The sequence below is a fragment of the Myotis daubentonii genome, chromosome 6, assembly GCF_963259705.1.
Source record: "Myotis daubentonii chromosome 6, mMyoDau2.1, whole genome shotgun sequence".
NCBI lineage: Eukaryota > Metazoa > Chordata > Mammalia > Chiroptera > Vespertilionidae > Myotis > Myotis daubentonii.
In genome coordinates, this window is record NC_081845.1 from 55362709 (window position 1) to 55374524 (window position 11816).

Sequence of the window (11816 nt, forward strand, 5' to 3'; positions counted from 1 at the left end):
ACCATTAGCAGTACTACTCTTAGAGCTAAAAATAAGGGGTCGGGGGGACTCTTAGTAGGTTCTACTCTAACACTCCTCCAGCTACCCATGGGGAGAGGACTCCTCAAGGCCAAAGAGAGGTACCAACAAGGACCTTCATCCTTGTACACTCTACTAGTATACACGCATACTCAAAACTCCTGAACTCGCTTGCCTAAATCACCTCAAGTTCACTTTCAGGGCCTGCTTGGTCTCCCTCTCCAGGTTTGTTCTGAAAGTTGACTGAGGTGGTGTCTGCCCATTGACCAAAGGGGTATCCAAGGGATGACTGATTCCAGGGTGTAAGGTGAGAGCTGTGATTCATGATCAGAAGAGTCCATTCTGATGCATACAAATCATTTGATGTATGTGTTTCCTAGGGCTGCCATAACAAATTAGCACAAATTTTGTGGCTTACAATAGAAATCTATTCTCTCACAGTTCTGGAGACCAGAAGTCTGAAATTGAGGTGTCAGTGGGGGAGGTTCTTTCTGAAGTGTGAGGGAGAATCCATTCTATGCCAATCTCCCAACTTCTTATGGATGCCAAAAATCACTGATACTCCTTGACTTGTAGGTGCATAATTCCAATCTTTGTCTCTGTCTTCACATGGCCTTCTCCTCAGTGCCAATGAATATAAAATCCCCCTCTCCTTTCTCTGATCCAGTCATTGTATTTAGTGCCCACCCTAAGTCAAGGATGATCTCATCTTGAGATTTTATCCAACCTACATCCACAAAAACTCTATTTCCAAGTAAGGTTGCATTCACAGGCACCAGGATTTAAGATTTGGACATAAGTTCCTCTGCTGTGTCGTTTTTCCATAGTATTGTGCAAAGCACCAAGGATCAGACTGGATCTTTTGCTGATAGCAATGTGGAGGGTCTACAAATATGGGGGCTAGCCTGCTAAGGTTCTGATTGAAGCTAGGATCTTCTCAGGGTCCAGAAACAGTAAACTGAGAAACAGTCTTGAGGGGTTCAGGACACAACTCCAGACAGATCAGAGGAAAGGAAACCATTGACATGGCAAAATCAGCAGAAGGGCAGTCAGGATCTGAACCAACGGGGTGAGGAAGGGGGACAGGAATTGAAGGAGGGTTTGGAAGTACTATGCCTCTGGGACTACACATTTCTTTAATAAATATATATTGAGTACCTTTCCAGTGCTTTTAGGGTAAAGAGCTAAGTAAGATATAGGACTTGCCACCAAGTAGATTTCAGACATTCAGGGCTCAACCTCCAGTCCCAGGGCTGTGGAGAAAAACATACAACTTTCAAGCTTTCTGCACTTTGGTCACCTCAAATGCAAATGCACTGATCCTTGTAACACAATTTTTCTTCATTGAGAAAACAATTCCTCACCTTGTTCATAGTCTGTCTCAGGGAGAGAATGAGAGACTTTGGAAATGAGAAAGAAGGAACAATCCTGTACCATTTGAAAGTAGCATTGTGTGAAATTGCACATGTTGTATTGCTTCTCTCTCGCTCCCACCCTCTCTTTCTCTCAGAAATGTGTTGCTTCCATAAATTGATAATAAAATGATCTAATCTTTAAAATATTGCAAAAGGAGCCAAGCCAGTGTGGCTCAATGCTTGAGCATTGACCTGTGAACTAGTAGGTCACAGTTCAATTCCTGGTCAGGGTACATGCCTGGGTGTCGGGCTCCATCACCAGTAAGGGGCATGCAAGAGGCAGCTGATCAATGATTCTCTCTCATCATTGATGTTTCTGTCTCTCTCTTCCTCTCCCTTCCTCTCTGACATCATTAAATATACACACAAACACACACACACACACACACACACACACACACACATATACACACACATTACAGAAGGAAAAAGAATACACTGCCACAATTAACCTTACCCTAATCATACATAAACCAGGTTCTACTTAGGACATAGTTTTCATTTGTAAATCATCTCTATTTGAAGAATGGTCCCAATAAAGAAATATGTCCCTTCATCCCTTGTGCTGATCCTGAACTCCTTGAAAGCAGAGTGTATCTTATTCTAATGATTAAATTCAGACTATTAATCAAAGAGGTCTGTGAACTCCTGAAAATATGGGTGAATCTTTGAGTGAATGTTCATTGTTTTGCATCAAGAGGGTCTGTAACTTTCACCATGTTTTCAAAGATTTTAAACCAAAACACTCAAGCAATTTGGAACCACATACTACAAGCTTAATTAAAGTTTGCTGAACAAACTAATTACTTAATTTATTTATATATTCTGTCAATGCCCTTCAGCCAAAGAACCACCAGAAACATACCTGTAGCTAAATAAGTTTAGTTTATTCCTTGATGTAGAGAGAGAGAGAATATACACCATGGGGAATTGTGACATCTCTCAGCAAGAGATTGGTAGAAAGAACTAATTACAGGATTTGGACTTTGATTAGGTGACTTGGGGAGAGTCTGTGATTGAGTATCTCAATAAATCTTACTCATGGAAGAGAAAACCAGCACAAGGGTAAACTAATTGGTAAAGAAATAGCAGCCACTCATTCTGCTGAGGGAGGGGTGTTTTGTAGGTATTGTGGGGGTGGCACAGTGACCTTATTTATGTCTGTGCTTAGGCAAAATTATGAAGTGGCCTTGTTCTGTCTCATTTTATCATGGTCTCAGAGTAAACTTGTCTGAGATTGGTGTTCTATTAGATTATTTATAGCTCATAGAAGAAAAATATGGCCTTGTTCTGAGTGCCAGGCCAGCTTCTAAATGTCAGGTACTGCTCTTTTTTTCTTTTCTCAATTCCTAATAGTGGAAAGACGTTCTGCATTGGAAAGTAATTCAGTAAGGTGTTGGTAAAGCTTAAGAATTTATTGGGGGCGGGGAGGGGGGGGAGAAAGTAAAATTGGTGGGAAAGTAAAACATTTTCAAAAACAAAACAAACAAAAAAAGAATTTACTGGGTTAGTCCAACCAGCATTGCTTAATGGTTTAGCGTCGATCTAAACCTGGAGGTCACAGTTAGATTCCTGATCAGGTCACATGCCCAGGCTGAGGGCTCAATCCCTAGTGGAGGGCATGCAGGAGGCAGCCAATCAATGATTCTCTGTCATCATTGATGTTTCTATCGCCCTCCCCCTTCCTCTCTGAAATAAATAATATATATACAATAAAATTCATAAACAAGTTTGCTTACTCTCTTCAACGTTTTGAATTTTGTGCTAAGTCACTTATCCCTTATTTTTAAAATAAATAAAAGGAACATTTAAAAATAAACATTTAAGATAAAATAAACAGCAAAATAAGATGGGTAAGCTACAGATTTTAAAATTTGTATTCAGGAAAGCTATAAAGTTAGCATAAAACTAATACCCAATTGATCAAGTATCAGGATACCAAAAAACCCATCCATTGTTTTTGCAGTAAAGATGCACAACTGACAATTAGATCATTCTATAAGAAAAGCCTGGGGCCCTGGCCGGTTTGGCTCAGTGGATAGAGCATCGGCCTGCGGACTCAAGGGTCCCGGGTTCGATTCCCGTCAAGGGCATGTGCCTTGGTTGCAGGCACATCCCCATGTGGGAGTGTGCAGGGGGCAGCTGATTGATGCTTCTCTCTCATCGATGTTTCTCTCTATCCCTCTTCCTTCCTCTCTGTAAAAAATCAATAAAACATTTTTTTAAAAAAAGAAAGAAAAGCCTGGGTTGAAGACTAAAGGTCCCAGTGAGGTAATAAAACCACCAAGATATTTGCCCATTCTTTTATTTTAATTGAATTTATTGGGGTGACTTGGTTTGCAAAACCATGCAGGTTTCAAGTGTACAATTCAATAAAGCATTGTCTGCATACTGCATTGTGCACCCATAGCCCCAAGCAAAGTCTCTTTCATCCCCATTTCCGCCCCCTTTTGCCCACCTCCACCTACCCCTACCCCCTTTCCTTCTGACTATTACCACACTGTTGTCTGTGTCTATGTGTTATGCATACATGTGTGGTTTTTTTGCTTAATCCCTTCATCCTCTTTCATTAAGCAGCCTCCCAACGCCCCTCCCCTCTGACAGTGGTTAATCTGTCCCATGTTTGCATGCATTTCTATTTTGTTCATCAGATTATTTTGTTCATTAGATTCCACATATAAGTGAGATCATATGGTATTTGTTTTTCTCTGTCTGGCTTTTCACTTAGCATAATAATCTGCAGATCCATCCATGAAGTCACAAAAGATAAGAGTTCTTTCTTTCTTATGGTTATATGGCTTCTATTATGTAAATGTACCACAGCTTTTTTATCCACTCATCTACTGATGGGCACTTGGGATTTTTTTAGATCTTGGCTATTATAAATAACTAGAGGCCCGGTACACAAAAAGTTGTGCACTCGGGGCGGGGGGGGGGGGGGCGGGGGGGAGGGGAGGGGTCCCTCAGCCCGGCCTGTGCCCTCTCCCAGTCTGGGACCCCTCGGGAGATAACGATCTGCTGGCTTAGGCCTGCTCCCGGGTGGCAGAGGGCAGGCCTAATCCCTAGGTGCAGCCCCTGGTCGGGCTCAGAGCAGGGCCGATTGAGAGGTTGCGATGCCACCCTCAGTCACGCTCAGGGTAGGGCCGATTGGGGGGTTGGGGCACCGCCCCCTGTCACACTCAAGGTAGGGTCGATGGGGAGGTTGCGGCGCCACCCACTGTCACGCACAGAGCAGGGCCAATCAGGGGGTTGGGGCGCCGCACCCTGTTACACACAGAGCCTCAGGGCAATCTGGGGGTTGGGGAGCTCCCCCCTATCAGGCACAGAGCAGAGCTGATCAGGGGGTTAGGGCGCCTTCCCCTGTCACAAACAGAGCAGAGTGGATAGGGAGGTTGTGGCCCCGCCCCCTGTCACACACAGAGCCACAGGGCGATCAGGGGGTTTGGGCGCTGTCCCCTGTCATGCTGATCCCGGTGCTGGGAGGCATATTACCCTTTTACTATATAGGGTAGAGGCCTGGTGCACGGGTGGGGGCCGGCTGGTTTGCCCTGAAGGGTGTCCTGGATCAGGGTGGGGGTCCCCACTGGGGTGCCTGGCCAGCCTGGATGAGGGGATGATGGCTGTTTGCAGCTGGTCACACACCCTTCAGGGTGGGAGTCCCCACTGGGGTGCCTGGCCAGTCTGGGTAAGGGGCTGAGGGCTGTTTTCAGGCTGGGGGTGACTGAAGCTCCCAACTGCTCCTTTTTTTTCTTTTTCTTTTTTATTCTGGGCCAGCTTTAGCTTTGAGGCTTGGCTCCAGCTCTTAGGCCTCCGCTGCTGAAAGTAGGTTTCTGGCCTTTGCTTACAATGTTGCGATCCTTCTGGCTGAAGCCCGGCGGACTAAAGCTGGTTTCTGGGGTTTTGTTTAGCTTCTATATTTGTTACATAGTTGCTGAGAGTTGCAGCTCAGAGGCCGGCAAGGCAGGCGGGGAACGTTGGTTTCCTCCTTCACTGAAGCAAGCAAGCCTCATGTTAGTTTCAAGCTGCCTGGCTGCCGGCCGCCATCTTGGCTGGCAGTTAATTTGCATATTGCCCTGATTAGCCAATGGGAAGGGTAGCGGTCGTACGCCAATTACCATGTTTCTCTTTTATTAGATAGGATGCTGCTATAAACAGTGGGGTGGGGTGCATATATCCCTTTGAATTGGTATCTCAGGATTCTTAGGATATATTCTCAGAAATAGGATCACTGGGTCAAAAGGCAGTTCCATTTTTAATTTTTTGAGGAAACTCCATCCTGTTTTCCACAGTGGCCGCACCAATCTGCATTCCCACCAACAGTACATGAGGGTTCCTTTTTCTCCACATCCTCACCAGCACTTGTTGTTTATTGATGATAGCCATTCTGACAGGCATGAGGTGATATCTCATTGTGGTGTGGGTTTTTTTTTCGGGGTGGGGGGTTATTGACTTCAGAGAGGAATGGAGAGGGAGATAGAGGTAGAAACATCAATGATGAAAGAGAATCACTGATCAGCTGCCTCCTGCATGCCCCTACTAAGGATCGAACCTGCAACCTGGGCATGTGGCCTTGACCAGAGCCGAACCCGGGACCCCTGAGTCTGCAGGTTGAAGCTCTGTGCACTGAGCCAAACCAGCTAGGGTGCATTGTGGTTTTAATTTGCATCTCTCTGATGATTAGTGACATTGAGCATCTTTCATACACCTACTGGTCATCTCATCTGTATGTCCCCTCTGGAGATGAGTCTATTCAGGTCCTTTGCCCATATTTTAATTGGGTTGTCTTCTTGGTGTTCATTTGTTTAAGTTCTTTATATGTTTTTGAAATCAGCCCCTTAAAGATTTTTTAAGGACCCAGGAGAGATCTTTTTTTCCCCAAGTTTAGGACTTTTAATTTGTCTCATAGCTCTGAAGCAAAATCATGATAAAACATTCTGCTTTTCTTTGTACCTCAGTACACACACACACACACACAACTGTAGTGATGGGGAATGATTTTGTACACTGGGAAAAAGCAATATAAATTCAAAACTTACAGATAAGAGTTAGCTCTATCACTCATCTCTTTAAAAATCCAGTCAAAACCAACAGAGTATCTCCTTTGAAATATTATACAAATGGATTTCCAAGTAGACCTCAGGACTGTATGCTGTCTTGGAATGTCCTTAGAAGGCTCTGTCATTGATCAGGTAACAGAGTTAAAACACCAGAGTCCTTTCTTTCAAATGGAAGAGGGAAAGGCAGGGATAGAAGAAGATATTAGAACTTATCTTTCCTTGTAGGTTCTGGTCTCCTCCTCCACCTCTGCTTCCTAGGAAGCCACATCGACCTCCAAAACCTCTCTGGCCTCTGCCACCAAATCCACCTTGGCCTTCTCTGCCGCCACCTTCCTCAACCCTGGAAGCCACCTTCACCCTTAGGCTTGGCCCAGTCCAAAGTAACTTTGTTTTCACCAATTTCACCGTCTTCCCTGGCCTCCTAGGCGACTTTGGCACCTTCCTCACTGTTGAAGTCTACAAAATCAAACCCTTTGGAAGAGCTCCTCTCCCTGTCAGTGACTATCCTTGCCCAGACAGCGCCATCAAATGACTCCTTCAATGTCTCCTCTGTAGTGTCCTCAGACAAACCTTTGACAGAGCTTTGGATGGATGGCTTTTTGCATTAGGCGGTCCCCTGGGTCCTTGCAATTCCAGCCTGCTTATTCTGCCTTCAATTTCTCTTTTATTACAGAAATTTAAAGCTTCTTTAGCATCCTCAAATGAAGCAAATTCTATAAATGCAAAACCCTTTAGTTTTGTCATTTTGGTTCTGGGGACTTTGATAAAAATTGCCTCCTCAAATACTTCCTGAAGAATTTTTTCTTTTGCACTGTAGGAAAGGTTGCTTAAAACCAGAGGTTTTGATTCACCACTTCAAGTGCTATTCTTTTCACCTCTGTGGTCTTGACTTTGACCCTTCTCTCCAGTATAGCACAGGGAAATGAATCGCCCATCTATTTCTGTTCTTTGCTTTTCTTCCAAGGTTTTTTCTGCATCGGCTTCTGTCTTAAATTCAATATAAGCCATCCCTTTACTCTTTCCAACCTTGTTGACTAATCTGATCTCTATAGCATCTTCAAACACTTCCTTTAATTAGTCCTAGGTAACGTCATAAGGCAGATTTTTAGCCAAAAGTGTTCTTGCATCTTGATCTTTTTACTGTCTTTTCCCTTTGGTTTTCTGGTTTCATTTCATTGCCAAAGACTTTTAAGCCAGTGAGTCCGAAGGCTTTTTCTAGGTCCTCAGCAGATTCAAAATCCATATAGCCAAACTTCCTAAGACAGGCCAATTCTGACATCCACAACAACAAGGTCATTTTTAACAAAACGTCACTGATACCCATTTTAATTCAGGAACAGATTTACTGAAGTTCAGGTTTCCAACAGAGATTGAAAGCTGTAGTTTGTTCTGTGGCTTCTACTTTCTGTTTCTTGGCCTCAGGAGCAGCTTTCTGTTTGGCCATTTCCTTATTTCATTCCCCAGGTGCTTCTTTGATAGGCTCTTTCTCCTCCTCCTCTTAATCCTCCTCCTCAACATCTTTCTCATCTTCATCCTCCTCTTCATTATCATCTTCTTCGTCTTCATCCTCAGCTGTGCTTTGAGTCTTCATGGGAACAGCTTTTACAGGAGCTTTCTTGCCTTTGGCTGGTATAATCTCCATAGGTTCTTCTTCAGAGTCATATTCATCATCATCCTCACCTTCATCTTCTTCTTCCTCATCTTCATCATAACCCTCATTTTTGTCATAATCATCATCATCCAAGGTAAGAGTGGCAGCAGTAGCTTTCATCACTCCTGGCTCAAATTCATGCTCATCTTCATCCTCCTCCTCCTCCTCTTCATTGTCCTCATCATCTTCCTCATCACTATCTTCCTTCTTGGCATTCTTGCCATGCTTTGCTCCCTTGACTGGGATGACTGCTTTCTTCTTACCACGGATTGCTATCAATGCTTTGCCTGGTGTGCCTCCCTTCTTGCCAGGTATGGCTAGTGCTTTGGCTGGTGTAACTGCTGCCTTTCTGCCAGGGGTGACAACTGCTTTCTTGCCTGGTGTGTCAACTGCAATCTTTTTTGTTGGGGAAACTATCACCTTCTTTCCTGGAGTTGTGGTAGACTTTTTGCCTTTTTTCTTCTCCACTGCTTTCATCTTCTTCATCTGGCATTTTCTTATCTTCATTATCTTCTTCTACCTCCTTTGGAGAAGGAGCCATTTTCTTGGAGCCACCTTGATTTTTACCAGCCTTTGCTAACTTCACCATGACGGTGGCTTATGACAGTAGAGTGTGTGACAGGTAAGTGGCGCAGATGTGCCCAGAGGAACCAAACGGCATCGATGGCAGCGGCTGGTACTGAAGAACGGGAGCGAGTAGGTTTCACTACCAGCTAGAGCTCAAGACTCCCCAGGAGATTCTGGACACATGAATTTCCTTCCAGAGCACAGGAAACTCCTCAGATTGACCATCTGACCTTTTCATGGTCTATATCATACTATAGCCCATGGTTAGCTCTATCTAAAGAACATGGACTCAAAAAGCTGTTCAGCATCACCTAGTTCCTTCCATATTGTCAACCCCAAATCTAACATTTTAGATTATGCTTTTTTTCCAATTTTACACTCATTCTTTCTATGTACGTATGTATTTACTTATGCTAGACACGATATTTGATTAATAAGGAAATAAACAGCTGAGTCCGAATTCAAATATTTGTTTTAATATTACTCTGGTTAAAATTTTTAGTATTACAACTCTGTCATGTTCAAATTCATATACTGACAAAGTAATAATCCTTGGTCCTAACTACCTGGGGATATTTCTGTCTTTATATGGTCCCATCTTTATCCAGCTATATAGCAGCTTCCATGCTGGTACCCCACGACTCCAGTCTCTTAGTATTCACACCCTTGTGTAATCCCCACCCCAAGAGTGTGTGTGGATTTATTTAATCATTTCTAACTAAATATAACAGCAGCAATAGGATGTCACTTCAGAGATTGGGTTATTAAAAAGACTGTGACCTCCATCTTAGGCACTCACTCTTTTTCCCACTTAGACCACTTGGCCAGGGGGAAGCCAACTGTCATGGTGTAAGACTGCCCTGTGGAGAGTCCCCTGTGAGTGAGCTTGGAAGCAAATTCTTCAGTCTCATTTGAGCCTTCAGACGACTGCAGCCTTGGCCAAGAGCTTGACTGCCACCTTGTGAGAGACCCTGAGCAAGAGGCACTGCTGCTAAACTGTTCCCAGATTTCTGAGCCTCAGAAACTAAAAGATAATAAATTATTGTTGTTTTAAGCAACTAAGTTTGGGGGTAATTTGTTAGTCAGCAATAGATAACTAATACAAACTACAATTATTGAAGTCATAATTTAAAATAATTGATGTGATATCTGATACATTCTTTAAAATGCAGTAAATTTGTTGTCCAGAGAAACAATAGGGTAGATGCCTAATAATGTTGATTGTGTGACAGATGATTGAAATCTCATTGTAGTAATTCAATCAATAAAATGATCATTACATTTTAAAAATAATGAAAACCTTGGAATGGCTCATCAAAATATTAAATATTGTTCAGCATAGCAGGTTTTGCATATTTTTATATTATATGTGTGAAAATCCTTTTATAATACTTATGTAGCAAAAATCTCTGTATTTGCATAAATAGAATCACTAATCCCCAGTTCTGCCAATTTACTGAACTTGAAATTCAAGTTGTAGGTCTAAATTTTATTTCAGTGGTAATTCCTCTCAAATCAATGCCTGAAACAGCATTTACTTTAAAGAATGGGGCATGAGTGCCCTCTTGTGATAAAATAGGCATTTAAATATTTTCAGTTGCATATGAAATAATTTGAACTGAATCATTTCACAAACACAAAATGCCCTCTATTGCTAGGCCAGTTTTTACCAGTACTTGTAAGTCCAAGAAAGACACATACCTGATGAATTTGGTTAATGTTAACAGATAATGTGCTATTCCTTCGATTGTTCTGGTAGCTGCAACAAAAATTGAGTATGATAGAGGCTCTTTAAATTGATCTCACTTAACAGTCTCACAAAATGCTCTCCATTCCTGCTTACTAATGTACACAGGCCCAGAACAAGAGGAAGTCTCAGAACCAAGTACATAGGCGCTGGTATGCTTCTACTCTCTAGCTGCCACCGGATAAGTTATCTACTTTTTTAAGGTAATTGTTTGATCCTAAACTTACTTATGTCAATTGTACTTGTATTCAGTTATGTAATTAAATTAAGTAATATACAAAATAATAATTTGTTAAAAGAAAGTGTTTAGGTAAAAGAAAACTAAGTTGGATGCTTTGAAATTACTTCAGAAAAGGTCATTGGAAAAAATAAGTTTTGAATTGTGCATGGGCAAAAAAAAAAAGCATGAAAAATAAAAAATAGAAGTCATCAAATCTAGAATTCTAAACTAAAGAGCAAAAAGAAAAATCAGTAGACTACTTAAAAAAATAATGTTAATAAAAGTCTTGGCCTCAAATCAAAAGGCTGGTAAAATATCCAATTTATATTTCATACTAAAATAAAATATTTTAGATATATGTTATCTTTTTAAATGATTCTCCAACGAAATGATTTTTTTTATTCACACTCTAAAGAGTATTTTTTCACTGACTACACATATTTTATATGTATTTAGATTAAAACTTGTATGGAATGTGGATGTGGCCAGATTCTAAAATGAATATGGGTCTGAGTGTCCTGAAATACAGGAAATATGCCTCTGGTTAAAAACTAAACCATAGCCCTAGCCAGACTGCCTCAGTGGATAAAGTGTTGAACTGTGGACTGAAGGATCCCAGGTTCAATTTACCTTGGTTGCAGGCTCAATCACTGGTCCTGGTTGAGGGTGTGCAGGAGGCAACCAATCTATGTGTCTCTCTCACACAGATGTTTCTGTCTCTTTCTCTCTTCCACACTCTCTAAAAATCAATGGAGAATATCCTCAGGTGAGTATTAACAACAACAACAAAAAACTAAACCATATAATTTGCATTAACATCTGGAAATATTTGTATGAATTTTTGCCCCCTAAAGTTATACTGCTTTTACATTGCTGACATCAATATTTGCATAAACGGTTTCTGCAGATAATAATTGCCTGGAATTGTAACCACAGGAGGGCATTGCACACCCATTTTTAAAAACCTAAACGATTTATTATCTGCAAGCCTGAGCATAGATTTTCATGACATACCAACTATAGCATCAGTTAAGAAGACTTCTACATCATTTAATTACTCAGGAAATTGTGAATATAACTTGCCCAAAGTAATGTAAATGGCCAATATTTCTCTAAATTACATTTATTTAAACATTTTAAG

At 41.7% G+C, this 11816-nt stretch overlaps 1 pseudogene; it reads right to left on the reverse strand.

Annotated features, from left to right (window-relative positions):
- Positions 1 to 6631: 6631 nt before the first annotated feature.
- Positions 6632 to 8803, reverse strand: LOC132237581 (nucleolin-like; annotated as a pseudogene).
- Positions 8804 to 11816: the final 3013 nt, after the last annotated feature.